The 14130-nt window shown below is 37.4% G+C and overlaps 1 protein-coding gene across 27 annotated transcripts in view; it reads left to right on the top strand.

The window, feature by feature from the left end:
• The window catches only part of RIMS1 (regulating synaptic membrane exocytosis 1), a 421648-nt gene that overhangs the window by 128464 nt on the left and 279054 nt on the right, over window positions 1-14130 (top strand). The gene's annotated exons all lie outside the window — the stretch shown is intronic.

Raw genomic sequence — 14130 nt, forward strand, 5'->3', positions numbered from 1 at the left:
GTTATATAAATATTTTCAATTGTAATGACATTTTCCATATTTTTGCTGTCATTTTTAGATGTTTTACCATCCTTTCTACAATATGGCTTATTCATTTTTCTTAACATCTTAGATAATGTAAAGAGGCCATTGAATCCAAAATACATATGATCTGTTTAAACATGATACATCATATAACTAGAAAAGCAAAATTAAAGAGATGTTACTTTCAATTGCTCACCTGTTTCCATTACTATTTCACCAAGTAGATCACAGAGCACAGAAAGGAAATTTAGTTCAAAAGTGCCTCTAACTGTTCTGTTGCTGAGAAAGAGGCATGCATACAAAATAAAAAGCACAGAAACAGTTTAAACATACTTTCTGTTGATTTTCAACTTTGGTTCTGTTATTTATCTATCTCATTCTAACTAGTCTTATATGAAAGCTTTGAGATCTTGTTGGAATAAAAACAGATAAGTAAAATAATAACAATGCATGGCCTGATAATTTTAGGAACTTTGTATCTTGTGACCACAGAATGTTTCCTTGCAAACCTTTAGGTTACTCGTGATCACTCCCACGTGAGCAGAGATTACACAGATGGCCATAAAGAGTAGTAAGAACAGACTAGAAGAAGACAGCTTGAGGCTGCATTAAAAGAAGTGCTAAAAGAAGAGATATCACCTCCAATGTTCTGTCTGGTAGAAGTGCAGGAATTTTAGTTCTACCACTTCCTCTATATCTTTAGCAATATGTAAATTATTAAATGATACTCTCTCAGAGCCCATTCCCCATTCTTTATTCTCCAACTTATCCATCCAACAAATTATTTTCATTTATGTCTTAGAATAGCAGTTTATGTACATGCAAAAGTATAATTTGCCAGTGAGTCTAAATAAGCAAGTGTTATTCTTGTAACTTGGACTAAAAATATAGAAGATGTTCCTCAATATGGAAAAGTAATTACAAAATTCTGATTCTATTGAATTGATGTAAACTAAAACCTAGGAGGAAATAATTAGATAGGCACAAGCTTCATATGGGTAAGTATTCAAGGAGCAATAAAAATAAATCTACAGCGTGGTCTGGTTTTTGAAGTATATAGTGGTTATTGCTAGACAAAGGGGAAACCTGCTTTGAATGTCAGTAGTCATACTGACTATGTGTGACTATGTGTCATTTGTGGTGAAATCCTTAATCTTTAATATCTATTCATTTCAATTCAGTCATTTATTACTCAAATACTTATTACTGGAGCATTTTTTAGATATACAGCAACATAATCTGTTACTAAGAGAGAGAGAGAAAGCAGAGCAGAAGAAAAAGCCTTTGCCTTTGAAATTGTGACAGTAGAAATGGAAAGAAGTAAGCATGTATACGATTAATTAGAATGCATAAGCAAATGTTTGATAGTATAGCCTCAATGTTGGCTTTAAGAGAAAACAATGGTGGATATACTGAAGGAAGTCCCTTGTAAAGGTTCCTGTTGAACCAATAGTCCATTTGTACTGGAGAGGAATTGGGGAAAAATCTGAAGTGTAGAGAACGATGCAGAGAGCAAGCAAAGGTGTACAGTTAAGAGAGAGAAGGAGGGAGATGTCTGGTGCAGGGTGTATGCTCGCATGGAGGTGTGTGTGCATGGAATATGTGCTAGTGTATTTCTGGCCTTAAAAACAACAGATCATTCTGAATTAAAGAGAAAGAATAGACTGTATGGGAGGACTAAAAGTAAAGCATAGACCTTATTCTTTATCAGTGAGAAGCACTTTATAACTTATTCATGATTTCCTCAGTTGTTCCGTATGTTGAATGTTCAGATTCCTACCATAGACTCTAGCTTCTTAGAGCTCTCTCTATAGTATTAGCCTCTAGGGTTTGGAGCCTGACTGTCCTGGAGCACTGGACTCTCATTTTAGCTGGAAATGGAATCTTGGAAGGGAAGACAGGATACCCCTAGAGCATCATGGCTTTGTATTTATTCATGAGGCTTTGTTTAAGGGAAGTTTTATTTGTATAAGTTCTCTGTAAACAGAAATACATAATTGTATTTCTTCCCAACTTTTTAAGAAGGAACTTAGAATCTTTAAGAATAAAATGTGTAAATCATAATATAAAGTGACAAAGTAGAATCTGGATGAAATACCTTGTGTATCAAATGTGTATCTATGGTCTATGTCTCTGGTTATTTCTCTATCTCACACGATGACTTATGTTCTCATGTGTTCATTTAGAGGGGTCTTGGATATGGTTATGAGTGGCACAGTTCCTATTCACAAGCTATCTTTGTTTTCTAGAAAAAAACAGGCATGTAGATTCCCAGCTCTAACTAGTAAGACACTGGCTACATGGGAGTATTGTAGGGTACATAAAAAGCACTATGGAGTTCCTAAAGAAGAAACAACTGACCAGTCTATAGGGATTTGTACAGATGGGGTGTCAAAAGGTAAAATTTTCAGAGAAGAGACACAGGATTTGGGTCCTAAGAGATAAGTAGACATTTTCCAGGAAGTGAAGGAAAGAATATTCCAGGCTTGCCTGACTCTCCTGTTTATTTGGTAACTGACTCCTGCTTTTTCCAGGCTGGTTTTTTTTCTCTTCTGATGCTTTTTTTCTTGTACACCTTAGATCCATAGCTTTTTAAAAATTATTATTATTATTTTGTCAGTGGATCCTAGTTACCTTGCATTCACTAACCATCCACACTGAAGTTCTCCTGGAAGTTGTGTGTTTAATGCTAACTTCAGTGGGCAGTACAGAACTTTGCTGTATACTGGGCTCTCATTTCACCACATGAGCTCCTGCCTATTGCTTACCTTACCCCGGGCAGGTAGTGTTTTATGTAAATTGCCTAATTATATGATCTGGATTGCTAACTGTCATTAAAGTCTATACTTAGGTGTCTTGGACTTTGTACCATATATCTCTTTTCAATGAGAAATTCCATGGATTGTATCTTACCTCAAAAATGACCAGATTCTCTTGCTTTTGTTTTTCATGTATTCTTCCTCTTTACTAGTATTCTAATCATTAAAGAAAACCCTTTAGGGATTAAAAACAGCAACTTTGTGAGGTCTGATTTATAGAAAAAGATTTTTTAAAAGATTTTACTGCCTGTAGCATGTTTGCGTAGTAACCCAAAATGCAATTTAGTCTTTCTCTATATAAATGGTAATTTGGTATTGGGCAAGCACACATGTCTGAGAAACGAGAAAAATAAAACGATACCTCAGGCTAGCATTTCTCATGCTCACTCAGTGATTCATGAGTTCTAATGATTTTCTTTTGGTTTTGTGTTTTTACCTCAATTGAGTGATTCATTTACCAGTAGAATTCCTAGATAAAACAAAGGTACCCAGTTTAATTTAAATTTCAGATAAATAATAAGTAATTTGTTAGCATGTCCCTAGGTTTTATTACATGCCTAAAATTTTAGGAAGTACATGCTTATATTAAAACTCATGTCTCAATAAGATATACTAAAAAGTTATTCATTGTCTATATGAAATTGCAATTTAACTGGGTTCAATCTGACAACCCAATTTTTAGTAATAAAGATTAGTATTTGTTAAATCTGGCAACCCTATTTATTAGTAATAAAGAATTAATTTCTCTTTTTCAGGGATGAGTCATAATTAAAGGGCATTTTCCTACTACAGACTTGGGTGTTTTGAGTCAGTGTTTCTCAGACTGGGTGACTGTGAAATAACTTTGTTGACCCTCAGAGATGACTTTTTCCTTGAATGGATTTCTAGATGTCTGTTCCTTACTCAAGATTTTAAAATAGTTCTTTTAACTCCCTCTGTAAAATTTTTCTTTTATTATCTGAGTCATTATTACATAGAACAGAGCAAATACCAGGAGACTAGAGATTGGGAATTTGGAGCTCAAGGAATAGTAAAGATCTTTTAGTTCAAATAATTTTACTATAGTCAATGAACAGAGCCACAGCTTTGATGTTAATTGACATATTAATAAGTTAACAAATTTTAATAAGCTGAGAGTGATCCACAGTCTTCTAGTTCTTGGTCCTAGCTATGAGATATATAAATATGAGGGTGTATGCTTAGTCTTCCACAAAGCAGTTAGAAGAATAGTGTTAAGTAATTAAAAGGAGGAAATTAATTGAATGCAATATCCTTTTTAAATGTATTGGTTTGAGTGTTATCAACCATAACTAACAATTTCCAATAGCATTAATTGGTTACTATACTCTACCAGTCTTCCATTGCCAGTGTTTAAGAGCCATTAGCCATACTGCTTAGTTTAAATCCTTGCCTCATCACCAATTAGCTCTGTTACTTTAGCCAAGAAACATCTCTGTTCCTCAATGTCTTTATCTGTTAAAAGGAATTATGGTAATGATAGCTACATCAAAAATAATGGTAAGAAATACATGAGAATAGATGTAAAGGATTTTTAACAATATCTGACACTGGTAAGGGTTACCTACAATAGTGTTGTTACCATCCCTGGTATTGTTAGTACATCAGATAGCCTACAAGTGGTGAGGTTAATTTCCTGACATCTGTCAGAGTAAATATGATTAAGAATGCAATAAAAAGCTTTCAGTTATAGATCTTTAGGGATTTTATGATAGGTCTAAAGTTATAACATGTAGTGTTTTCGAAGTTATTGCTGTAATAATTTGAAAAAGGCAATGGATAGGCCCCTTCCTCCAATTTTACCAACTAAAGGCAAATAAATATCCAACTTCCTTTCCTATTGCCTTCAGGGATATATCTGAGATTCAGCCCACATTTTCTTTTCATCTTTCCAAGATTAATTAGAAAAATGTGCCCGCAATAGGAAATTAGTATTTAAATTTGTGAGATTATGCAATCATTTTAGAGATTCCATGTGTATATAATAAAGTATATTTTATTGATTATGCTGTTACAGTTGTCCCAATTTTTCCCCTTTTCCCCCTCTATCTGGTACCACCCATTCCCTACAGCAATCCCTCCCCTTAGTTCATGTCTATGGATTATGCATATAAAAGTTCTTAGGCTTCTCCATTTCCTATACTATTCTTAGCCTCTCCCTATCTATTTTGTACCTACCAATTATGCTTCTTAATCCCTGTACCTTTTCCCCTTCTCCCTGCCTTTCCCTTTGTCACTGACAACCCTCCAAATGATCTCCATATCTGTATTATGCTCCTGTTCTAGTTGTTTGTTTAGTTTGTTTTTGTTTTTTAGGTTCAGGTGTTGATAGTTGTGAGTTTGTTGCTATTTTAATGTTCATAGTTTTGATCTTTTTTTTTTCTTGAATAAGTCCCTTAACATTTCATATAATAAGGGCTTGATGATGGTGAACTCTTTTAGCTTTACCTTGTCTAGGAAGCACTTCATCTGCCCTCCTGTTCTAAATGATAACTTTGCTGGATAGAGTAATCTTCATGTTAAGTCCTTGCATTTCATAACTTTGAATACTTCTTTCCAGTCTCTTCTTGCCTGTAAGGTTTCTTTAGAGAAATCAGCTGACAGTCTTATGGGAACTCCTTTGTCATTGATTTTCTACCTTTCTCTTGCTGCTTTTAAGATTATCTCTTTGTCTTTAACCTTTGGCATTTTAATTATGATGTTGTCTTGGTGTGTTCCTCTTTGTGTCTATCTTGTTTGGGACTCCCTGTGCTTCCTGGACTTGTATGTCTATTTCCTTCACCAAATTAGGAAAGTTTCCTTCATTATTTTTTCAAATAAGTTTTCAATTTCTTGCTCTTCCTTTACTCTTTCTGGAATCCCTATGATTTGGCTGTTGGCACTTTTGGAAATGTCCCACAGTCATCTTAGTTGATTATCATTTTTTTATTTCTTTTTTCTTCATTCTGTTCTAGTTGACTGTTTATTTCTTCCTTATGTTCCAAATTATTGATTTGAACCCTGGTTTCCTTCCCTTCACTGTTGGTTCCCTGTGGACTTCCTTTATTTCACTTAATGTAGCCTTCATTTCTTTTCTTATGCTTTTGTCATACTTAGTGAATTCTCTGAGCATCCTTATTACCAGTGTTTTGAACTCTGCATCTGATAGATTGGCTTAGTTTCATTTAATTCTTTTTGGGGGGTTTTGTTCTGTTCTTTCATTTGAGCCATATTTCTTTGTCTCCTCAATTTGGCAGCCTCCCTGTGTTTGTTTCTGTATATTCAGTAGAACTGCTTTGACTTCCTGTCTTGGCACACCTGTTACATATTATGGGGTGGGGCCTTAGGTAATCTCCAGGGTGGGTAACTTGCTTCACTGCTCTGTGGCTCAGTGTATGGGTGAGGGATCATAAAGGGGACAGTGGCACTGTCTGGCTCTTGGAGGCTTGCTTGGCACTGGCCACACTTCTAGTCATTTCACCTACTTTCTATATGCGACTAGCACCCCTCTAGCTGTTGCCCCAGTGGTGGCTCCCAGAGTGGATGGGTTTGCATATATTCTAGGGCCATGAGGGCTCTTTCTACAGACTCTCCTGAGAGACTGGCAGTTTCTTCTGGCACCCCAACCCCCATTGGTTTTTATAGCCAGAAGTTAGCAAGCTTTATTTTCCCAGTGCTAGAGCCCTGGGCTGTACGGCCTGACTGAGACTGGGAAGACTTGCTCCCCGGGTATTCCATCCAATTTTTATCTACCATATGTGAGTGTGGTACCACCCATTCAGCCAGCCGCCACTGCTGCCACCTTGCCAATGGACTGTGTTCTCTCCACTCCAGCACCTCTACCCCTCCTGCCTGTCTGGATTAATATGGCTTCTTAAATCCTTGGTTATAGGACTTCTCTATAGTTTGATTTTCTGGCAGTTCTGGGTATTGTTTTACCCAGACAACTGGGTAAAACAATTTTGTTTTGAGGTTAATTGTGATCCTTCTTATGGTTGTGCAAGAAGGTGAAGCATGTCTGCCTATGCCTCCATCTTGACTGGTAGCCTATCCTCATTTTTTGAGATTATTTTTTTCTTCTTGTTCTAATTGAACTTTTTTTCTTCCTTATGTCCCAAATCATTGATTTGATTCTTGGCTTCATCTACTCCACTGTTGATTCCCTGTAAATTTTTCTTCATTTCACTTAGTGTAAACTTCATTTCTGCCTGGGTCTTTTTTTATGCAGTTGAAATACCCAGTGAGTTCCTTGAGCATTCTAATAACCAGTGTTTTGAACTGTGCATCTGATAGATTATTTATCTCCATTTTGCTAGAAATGGAGATAATCTTTTTCTAGGGTTTTTGTGTGTTCTTTCATTTGCATCATATTTCTTTGTCTCCTCATTTTGGCAGCCTTCCTGTGTTTGTTTCTATGTATTAGGTAGAGCTGCTTTGTCTCCGTCTTAGTAGGATGAGCTATTATAGAAAAGTGTACCTGTAAGTTGGATAGGGTGGAGCCTTAATCACCAAGGTGAGGCAACCTGTGTGAACCAGGTTGATGGAGTCTCAAATATGGTCTCACCACTCTGTGGCTTTGCATGGGGGAGGACTCAGAAAAGGGACAATGGCTGCTGCCTGGCCTCTGGAGTTTTCTCTGAGAGGAAGCTGTCCCTTGGAAATTGCCCTCATGCCAGACACTTCAGTTTCTCCCTGTATGCCACTGGTGCCCTTCCAGCTGCTGTTCTAGTGATGGAACCCAGAGGGAGTGATTATGTTTAAGTCCTAAGACTGTTGTGGGCCCTTTAAGAGGAGATGCTTGAGAATCCAGCAGTTTCTTCCACTGCCCCAACCCTCACTGTTTATTACAACCAGAAGTTCTGGGAACTTACCTCCCTGGTACTGGAATCCTGGAATGGGTGGTCTGGTGTGGGTTGGGACCCTTCATTCCTGGGATATCTCTATTGATTTTTATCTACCAGATGTGGGTGTGGGACCAGCGTGTTCCACATCTGTGAATCTCTGTGTCTCCTATCTCCGCCCTTCCTACCTGTTTGGATGAATGTAACTTCTTTAATACCTTGGTTGTCAGACTTCCATACAGCTCAGTTTTTTGTCGATTCTGTGTGATAGTCTTCTGTAATTTAGTTGTAATTGTTGCTGTGATTGTGCAAACAGGTGAGCCATGTTTGCCTATGCCTCCATCTTCACCAGAAGTTCAGAATTTCCTTACTTTTTCAAAAGTTGTTGATAAAGAGGAATCAAATGGAATAATAGAGAAAGACAGAAGCTTCTTGGTGAACAATGATGTCAAGCATGTTTTCTGTGGAAAATTCTACCAGTTCATTGTTTCACATATCTGTGTGTATGTTCATTTATGCATTCCTGAATGTATCCATGCATCCATTCATTGGTCAAACATGAATTGAGAACTACAGTCTATGCTAGTTATCAGAAATACAAAGACAACTAGGTATAGTTATTGAATTGCTGTCCTCTGTTTGAAAATTGTATTATAACCTACAAGATGATCAGATCTAGTTCTAGTCTCAGTTCTGTAGGTCTGGCACTGAAAGAAATCCAATAAAATGTTGCAGAATGTTACCACCTGATAATTGGGCATCAGAGCAAATTATAATTTCCATATCAGCAGTGACCACATCTTTAACACTCTATACCCACTGTGCCTAGCACAGTGCAAGGTATAGAGTAGGTAAATAGTTGTTTATTTGTAGGTAAATAAATAGGTAAGCAGGTAAATGAGTATGGTAATACCAAGATATAGTCTTTAAAGAGGATTGTGTCATATAGATTCAAACATACTGAAACCATCTAAAGTTGTCACTCATATACAAAGCTTTTCTCGAGCTAGAAATTGAAATGTCCAACATGGGAATTTCTAATGGGGTAGGAGACTGGTATAACCTCTGGTCTGCTTTTAGATCAATAAATATATCTTAACCTGAACTTTCTCCTAGCAACCGGTGTCTCAGAAGAGGTATCACATACAGACCAGAAACAACAGCTGTGATTCATGTAAACTGGCATATTAAGATGATGAAGTACTTTGCAGCTATCTGGCCCACAACTCTTTGCTAATATAAGCCCCTATGTGATCTGAGTTATGCATATTTGTTTCCCATTCCAGCGGCAGTTTGGAGGTTAGGAGGTGGGGGGAGGCAGGCAGCGTTCTGTGTTGGCATGTGGTTGAAGTGACAGGAGGATTTTAGCAGCTCCGTGGGTGGGTGTTCAGGGAGCAGGTGGCAATGGGAGAAGGAAGTGACTGTCAGGATTTGGTGGCATTTGGGGGTGTGTATAGGCAGGCATAAAAAAAGAGTTGGGTATTCTAAAAACACTTTGGTATTCTCATAATGAGAAACGTAATCCAGGGCATTTGGTGTTCTAAGGCACAGCCTTTCAATTTGTCATTCTGTGAAGAGTTTCAGGAAATGAACCCAAAGAGTTACAGGTAAATTAGAGCAGAAATCACTTTTTTTAGACTATCAACAAAACCTGCATGATCATTTGACTTTTGAGGCAATGCTTTGGCAGTTCAATAGTAGGCCTTTTTATGTTCTTATTTTCTTAGAGAGGAAACCATTTCATCCTTGGCATTTCTGCTGTTGGTTGATTTGAGAGACCTCAATTGCCTCATATAAAATGAAACTGTTTCAGTATTTGACTGGAGCCACATCACCAGCTAGTTACCTGTAGCATGCAGCATCATGTGGCAGACAAGTCCGAACTGCACCTAGGACTGCTCATTTCAGGAAATGTGGGCACTCTGACTTGCATAATAGAAGAGCTTCTGTTATTGATGTGACCAACATGATTCCAGCCTCTTCTGGGACGTGGAGAGAATAAGTTTTGAGTCAGTTCTCTGTTGAACAAACAAACAAATAAATATTAATTTCTACCCTCTCAATTTCCAAAAAGACAGTATGGAATTCTTCAGTGAGGAAGGTCAAACAACAGAGATATGAAAACCTCAATACATTAACCACAATGGCATTACAAAGATATTTCTAAAAATGAATAGTCTCTTTTTCAAATAGGCTTTTGATAAGCTGTGGTCATTTGTAAACATTGTCAACTCAGAACCATAAGAAAAGACAGTAATCAAAACCTTTAGGAACACAGTTCTTCAGAATTTAGTGTAATGTTTAAAGATAAGGAAGAATATTTTCAAATGCCCAAGTCACTTTAAGGACATGATAAGGCTTAAACGCCTTAAACTTAGAAGCTGAAACATTCACAAGCTCATGCTGAAATAGGAAAAATGGGGATTTAAAATAAGTGTGTACTTACACATTTATTAATCAGGGATGAGAAAGGGGAAAGAATCAAGGTCAGGTATATGGTAAATCAACAGTTGGGTGGAAAAGCGGTGGTGCTAAGAGGGAGTCCACTGGCATATTTGTGCTAGGAGGAACAGTGTTTGTGGCTCACGTGCACTGGAAATCATGAGGGCCTCTCTTGCTGTTCTGGGTTTTGCAGGAATCTCCTGCAAAGGGATGGAGAGAGCCCTGCCATCGCTTGTGTTGGGATGCCTTCGTTACCACAGTGAGGTTTTGTCCTGTTGCCTGGAGTTAGATGGGTTGTAAGAGAATTTGTATGCAATGATTGTTTTAGAGTGTCTTTTTCATAGGTGTCTCCTAGTATATGTTTATGTTATCATTTGAAATAATGGTTTCCTTTAATTAGAAGTGATATTTGAAAAGAATTTGGCATAGCATTTCACTGGGAATTCAAAATGCAAATAAACTTAATCTGACTCTTTCTAACAGTTCCAATGTAGTTTAGGAAAGCTCTTTCTTCAAAAAAAAATCATTTCTTCCCCAGAAACCCCATTCATGAAATGCTTTCCAGTAAGAAGAAATACCAATATTTTTTAGAAGTATCAATGTGTGTTAGCAACATACCAATTTTGATTGTCTGTTGTAAACATACTATTAGCAGGATCAGTCATATAGAAATTAATGACTTCTACATATTTTTTAGCAATGAGAAGCAAGAAATATGGAGCACGTTTCTCATACTCTTACAGATTCAGAGAGAAAGTGTCATTTTTTTTCTAAACGGGATCTTCCTTACTACCTGACATTCATTTTGACAGCATGAAGAAACTGCAAATGTGTAGATCATGTACATTGTCAAGTATATTGACGTTTTAGTGGGACTCAAATAATCTTGGTATTCAGGCAGAGCTGATGGCTTCATTTGCAAGTGAGCCGTATTGTTAAAATCTTGTAATACTTCCTGACCTCTTGGAAAAAGATCCTTTCACTAAGTGCCCCCAAAGTGTCCCTGCCTCCCAGGCACCAGGACTCTGTGTGATCTAGCATCTAAAGGAGTTTAGAGCACTATAACTTTATAGCAGATGCTTTATATGTTTATGTGATTTGGGCAGTAATTAGTTTGCATTTTACCAGCGGAACATGATTAATTTTAATAAGCCAAATAAAGTTTTAACCCAATGTATGAGTATTTTGTGTCAACTAGATGTGTTTAATATAAGTATAGTAGTTCAAAGCATTTATAGTTCTTTAACACACTGATATAACTAATCAGGCATTCTTTGGTTGGCAAGCTTAATGAACCCACTAATAAGGAAGGGGAAAGAAATATTATATCATAAAATTACCACCATACTTCCCCTAAAGTTATCTTCACTCTTTTTTGCATAACCAAAGAATATAATACAGAATTGTTAATTTTATACTCACAGAGACTGCAGATTATCATTGCTCATAGCACATAGCTTTTTAATGCTAACACAAGGAATATTACAAAATAGTATTTTTGGATTGTCTTCTAACAGGCTCTATGGCATGGAATAGAAAGTGATTACTAACTGTAAATTTTAGTTTTTTCCTCTGCAAAATGAAAAGTAGAACTAGGTTGTCTCTACAGTTTTCTAAATTGTATTTTTTATGCCTCATTTTTTCATTCACATGGTTATTCCATTGCAAGACTGGAAAAGATAGACCCTGGTGTCCAGTCACTGTTTCCCACCATCTGTTGCTTGGAGCTGCATGAGAGCAATAACAAGGCTCAACGAATAATAGTCACAGGCTTTTCTGGGCACCCTGACAATAGTGGGATGTTTAGAAATGCTTGTTTAGATTGCGATCCCTAGCATCCAGGCCAGCACTTGTATTTTGCAGGTTGGAAGTACTAAGCCCTGAGACTGACTCCTGTAGTCAAGGTAGAGATTTTCTTGAATTACAACTTAGAGCTCTTGGCTTGTCTGCGTATTGGGGGAAATGGGTAACATTTAAAAAATGAGATTCGTACTCTTTCATGTATTATTATTATTATTTTATTATTATCATTATGTAAAGTATATGGGTACTTCTGAGATGAAATGTTTCAGCAAAATGCAGAATCTACTATGTAAAGGACATTAGTACCATAAAACATTAAACAAATCCTAGGAACTAAAATTAATTTAACACACATATGTCCTCTTTCCACTGACCCATTCTTTGTTTGTTGTTGCTTTAGCCCACTTATTCCATTAAAAATAATTTTGGTTCTGTTATGTATTTTTTAAAGTTAGTTAATTTGATTTGTTTTTCATGGTTCTCATTTATAGCCTGTTAACAATGTAGGTTACCATGTACCCAATAATAGATGCAGTTTTGAAACCTAAACATGTTGGCCTTTTCACAGGTCTGGATGGGCGAATTGTCAGGTAAAAGAAAATTTTATCATCTCATTTTACTTTCCATATTCATAATTTTGTCAACAAAATTCTTGCCTTTAATTTTAGAAATTCATTTTAGATGTTGAGAAGACATGATTAATTTTATTAATAATTTATTTAACTGTTAATACCCCCACCCCTTTAAAGCCTATTTGTTATTGATAGTCATTTATTTCAGGCATTTTTGTTGTCCTGCTCACCTTACAGACAGTACAAACTGACCTCTAACGTACCATTACGGGAAAGGGGACTGGGCCCTGGGGGGTTCTGCCCTGGGCTGGCCTGTAGTCTGTGGCTGCTTGACTTCATGCAGGACTTCATGACATGGATCCAGATGATTTTAAGGGACAGTGAGACAAGGAAGGCCTAGGGTAGAAGCGGCAACACGAGAAAGGCTAGGCAGGGCTGCCTGGGCTCTCTAGAAATAGTATGAGAAAGACAGGAGCCAGTGCAGGGCTGCTGTCACCTCACTGGAGAGTCAAACGAAAGAGAGCCTTGGGGAAAGGGTCAGGGTTAGCCGGGGCCAAGCTGCTGCTGCCCAGTGCTCCCCTGGTTGCCAGTCTTGTGGGGACCCTGAGAGTTTAGGAGAAAGAAAATTCACTCTAGAAGGAGATTCAAGTGGTCATGCTCCAAGGAGGGTGTACACTGGCTCCTTTGTGTTGAGTGGTTTTATCTGCTTTCCAAAGGTGGAGATTTTAGGGGAGGTCTAACGAGAGACCTCAATAGAATATTCATCAGCTTTTCCATGTGTGTCCTTTCAGGGTTGTGGTCTCCACTGATTGGTCAGCATCAGGGGGTCTGAACTGCATGGCCAGTGATATGTCAGGGGAGGAGAGGCCACCCTGGGGGTGAGATCCAGCACTAGTTTTGCCTGCTGCTAGGCACCTGTGGCTTTCCACCCTGGTGGCCTTCTGTATGTCTGTGAATTACTTGGCCAGTTTGTTCAGCTGCCTCAGTTTCCCCATTTTACTTGCCCAGGAATTTTCCTAGCTTCTTACTAACCTGTCTCAATACTTTCCCAGACATATTGACTAACCTTGTGCTCAGGCATGTGTATGCCACCGTTCACACACACTTTTCATGCATGTTCATTTCTTTTTTTTAAGTACTGGTGCCAACAAGTCTTCCTAGATTTTTATTCATTTTTGGGCAATTCAGAGAGATTTTGAAAATGCATCTGACTTAATAAGGGAGTATAATGTGAAATCCTATAAAGCTGTTTGGGTATATATTCCAAATAATAGCAAAAATAATAGTTTTTCTCTCAATGACTTAAAATGGAAGAATGTTTATTTAAAATCAGAGGAATAAGATTCAGCTCTTCTTTTTGTGAGATGATATATCAGCTTTATGCTTCAGGCTTTACTGATATGTGTGTGATGTCTGTTTTACTAATGTACTTTAAGTTATATCATTACCATTATTAATTTTTCCTGTCTCATATGACATGGCTCCACTCCCTGCAGGCTTGTTCCCCTTCTCCACACCGAAGCATTCAGGGGCCAAAATTGACTAGAGCCTATGCATGAGTTTGAAGGGAGTGTGAATTCCTAGAATTTAGGTATTTTTATTGCTTGCTAAGTATATACACGGAGTGCTGTG

Source organism: Phyllostomus hastatus, unplaced genomic scaffold, assembly GCF_019186645.2.
Source record: "Phyllostomus hastatus isolate PE091 unplaced genomic scaffold, TTU_PhHast_1.1 phas_contig_40, whole genome shotgun sequence".
NCBI classification, from domain to species: Eukaryota; Metazoa; Chordata; class Mammalia; order Chiroptera; family Phyllostomidae; genus Phyllostomus; species Phyllostomus hastatus.